Source organism: Sus scrofa, chromosome 4, assembly GCF_054392235.1.
Source record: "Sus scrofa isolate SSC_HxYL_T2T_F1_AM1 chromosome 4, Sscrofa_HxYL_maternal_Yorkshire_Landrace_v2.0, whole genome shotgun sequence".
NCBI lineage: Eukaryota > Metazoa > Chordata > Mammalia > Artiodactyla > Suidae > Sus > Sus scrofa.
In genome coordinates this window covers 45,300,786-45,304,774 of record NC_139386.1, presented here as the reverse complement: position 1 = coordinate 45,304,774, position 3,989 = coordinate 45,300,786, and the positions used below count along the sequence as shown (strand labels likewise).

Sequence of the window (3,989 nt, the reverse complement as noted above, 5' to 3'; positions counted from 1 at the left end):
TTTTTCATATAAAACTGCATATATATGACTTAGATATGGACACAGATTCTGATATGGCTGCTTTTAAAAAGTGTCCAATTTAAATTGTTTACAGTTGTCCAATTAATTATGTAATTATTTAATTTTAAATGTTAAGAATTGAAAAATTTCAATTTAACTTGAAGTGATTTCTTATTTCGCTTAAAACTGTGGAATCCCAGAAACATGGTCTTATGTGAAATGCTGTTTTTTACTTTTCTAAACGTATTTTAAAACACATCCCAAAACAAAAACAAAAAACCCCAGGCCACATACATATGTATTTCATGTATACACACATGAAGAACCCAGAATGGTCCTTAGGCATTTGTGAGTTAAATTCAAATTCTAAATTCTGATTCAGCAATGACTATAGAGATTTTTCCCCCAACATGTAGAAAAGCTGTTCTCTGATGCAGAGGAAATAATATACCATAGTATCAAATGTTCTTTTCGGCTAAAGGAAGCAACTACAGAAAGCTTTTATTTGTTCAAAGTAACTGGTGTTACAGATGCAAAAAACAAAAATCCCCAACAACTTCCCCAATACTGCTTCAAAACGAATATATCAGACTTGATTTTCATTAGAATGTAGTTATTTCTTCACATTAATAAATCAAAAAAAAAACCCTGAGACCAAGATTTTATATATATATACATATATACATATATAGTGCAAACAATTAATTATTGAACTTCATCTTCTGGACAATAATGCCAAGTTAGTTTCTCTTCATAAAAAGCAATTACAATTTGAGGACACTTCATATTTTCCTCTTTTGCAAGTACCAAGTCTGCCTCATCCGAATCTTTCCATTTCATGAGAAATATTAATTCTCCACAGCTGTCTGTGGCACCAATTTTTTGATTGGATCAAGATCTCTGACAACATCTCTTGGCTTATCAGCAGCATCTCTTTTCTCTTTGATTTGGTATCATCAGACTCACTGTCAGTTAGTGACTTTCTTTTTGTTCCATCTTTTTCTTTATCAGCTTTTCAAGAATTAAGAAATGCTTCAATTAACTCTAGACAATCCAAATTTTCTTCAGGTTCACAAGTATTGTCTACATCAGTCAAGCCCTTCCACTTTAAGAAATATTCCACTTTCCCATTCACTATGCCTCAGTCCAGTACTTTTTCTACAACAAATTCTTCAGGCTCTACCTCTTTGACTTTCTTACTTTTTCCATTGTTTCTTTCCCATTTTTTTTGCAATGTAGTTTTATTGGAGGCCATTTTTTTTTTATTGCATTCAGCTAATATTCACCACCTCGGAGCTGCTCTGGGTCCCAGGTCTTCAGCATTTTGGCCCTGGGAGCCTCTAGCTCCAGCCACATGGGAAGAGAAGGGGGCTGGGGAGCTGCTTGTGGGGACACAGAGCCCAGGTTGGTGGGGCTGTCACAGGTATTCAAGACTGTGTTTGTAGCATGAAAAAGAGCATAGGGGAAGGATCAAAATGGGGGAGGAGTGAGATGTCGCATTCACCTTATCCCACAAACACATCAAAAAACACATCTATATGTAAAACAATTCACACAGAACATCTACTGAATGATGGCAGAAGAACTTAAACCTCCAAAAAGGGAAAGGAACTCTCAACATAACTGGTTAAAACAAAAGAAAATGAGAGAGAGAGAGAAAAAATGAACTAGCATTCCTAAGAGGGAGCTGTGAAAGAGGAAATGAATACACACCCTGGAAAGCCATCTAACTGACAGGGAGGTCAGCCAAGATGGAGGGATCTCAAAGTTGCAGATAAAAGCACAACAGCTGGAATGAGGAGGGCAAAGTAGAGTGAAAGCCACACAGATCATCTGCACCACCACCTTGGACACCAAGGACTGGGATGCTCAAGTGGGGGCTGGGCTCATGAGACTCAGGCTCCTGAGGTCAGTTCCAAGGAGACAACTAGTGCTAGCTGTGTAGAGACAGCCTGAAGGGGCAAGTTGTGGTGTGCCATGGGCTGGAGAGTGGTGAGCTACGGGCTGAGGAGTGGAATGACACAGCTGAGGGAACCCAAGAGGAGGTCTGGGCCTGCAGGAGAAGCAAGTTGCCATTGTTGGGGAGGGTGAGAGGAGGAGGGATGGACCACCATAGGAATCCCCCTGTGCATGCACAGGCACTCAGAGGGTTGGGCACCTCTGGTGCAGGCTAGAGGTGGCAAGAAGTCACTTGCTTGGGCTATAGGAGACCGGGCACTTCTTGTGTGGGCTACGGGTGGCCAGGCATCTCTAGTGTGGCTTAAAGGCAGCAGGGGGCTAAGTGTGACATGGTGACTCTTGCATGATTTACAAGCAGCAATGACAAACCAAAGCAGTCATTTTGAAATCAGAGGGAGGCATGGCCTATCACCACTCAGGGTCTGTGAACAAGCTTCTCCTGAGACCACAGTCACCTCAGAGGTTGGCAAAAAAGGGGCACTAAAACTGAGCATCACCTGTTGTTTCTCTCACTCCCCTGGGAACAAACCTGCCCTGCTGGTGCAACTGCCAAATGCTCCAGGCAGTGCCCAGATGCTTGATCACTGTCCCTTCCCAAGACTTTATGGCTAGGAGCAGCTGGTTCAGAACTTCCTGCATAAGCTAAGTGGGAAGAGGAGCTGCTTGCATGGTCTGCAGGTGGTGGGGGTAAACCACCACAGTTATCTCTGACTCTAGAAGTGGGCATGGCCTGCCACCACTAAAGGTCTAAGAACAGGCAGCAATCGCAGCCCCAATCACCTCAGAGGGCACCACAGAGGAGGGCATTGTAACCTCACACCAAGTGTTTTTCCCCTCACACCCCTAAGAACACACCCAACCTAATATTGCCATTGACAACCACTCTGGGCAATGCCCACATGCTTGATCTCTGTCATTTCCCAGGAACCAGCAATTAGGAGAGGCATGTGCAGCACTTCCTGTGTGGGATAAGTGGGATGAGGCTCTTCTTGAGAAGTCTACAGGTGGAAGGGGCAAACTACCATGGTTATCTCTGACCCAGAGGTGGGCATGGCATGCCACCACTAGGGGTCTGTGAATAGGCAATACTTGCAGGCCCAGTCACCTCAAAGGGCACCACAGAGGAGGGCATTGTGACTGAACACCACCTGTCATTGTTCTCCCTCTCCTGGGAACATACCTGCCCTGATGCTGCCACTACAAAATGCTACAGGAAGCACCAAGATGCTTGATCACTGTCCCTTCCCAGGACCCTGCAACTAGGAGCAGAATGGCAGCACCTCCTGTGTGGGCTAAGTGGGATGGGGGATTCTTGCATAGCCTATAGGGGGCAGGGGCAAACTCCAGAGGTGGGCATGGCCCGCTACCACTAGGGGTCCATGAACAGGCACCACCAGCATACCCAATCACCTCAGAGGGCACTACAGAGGAGAGCATTGCAACCAAACGCTACCTGTGGTTTCTCTCACTCCCCTGGGAAATCCACACCCTGATGCTGCACTGCCTAATGCTCTGGGCACCTGGTAAATCTCCTGAAGACTCATTACAACTTCCCAGGGCTCTGCAACAAGGAGTAGCCTCTGCCACCTTCCTGCAGGTCCTTGCTGGTGTTAAAAGCCCAGCAACCAGGCACTAAATACTGGCCCTACCCATTGCCACATTCTCCCTGGAAACACATGCAGCACCCTGGGGATAACAGCCTGCTCACGCCGAAGAAGGAGATAGCAAATATCCAAACTCCCAGGCCAAAAATAAATAGTAATCCCCCACAAAATACAAAGGGGTGCTCTTGCATAGAAGTAGGCTTCCCTAAACTCACAGAAAAAGAAAAACATAAGCGAGGTGAAGAAGCTCAGGAACCATTCCCAGTTAAAAGAACAGAAGAATTCACCTGAAGCAGTCAACAATGAAGCAGACCTCTGCAGGCTGCTCGATACCAAGTTCAAAAGGGAGGTAGTGAAAATACTGAAGGAATTAAGGCTGAATATCAAGGAATTAAGAGCAAATATAAACAGTAATGTAGATTCCTT

General features: G+C 44.8%; 1 pseudogene; it reads right to left on the bottom strand.

The window, feature by feature from the left end:
- Positions 1–705: 705 nt before the first annotated feature.
- Positions 706–1,255, bottom strand: LOC100515543 (chromobox protein homolog 3 pseudogene; annotated as a pseudogene).
- Positions 1,256–3,989: the final 2,734 nt, after the last annotated feature.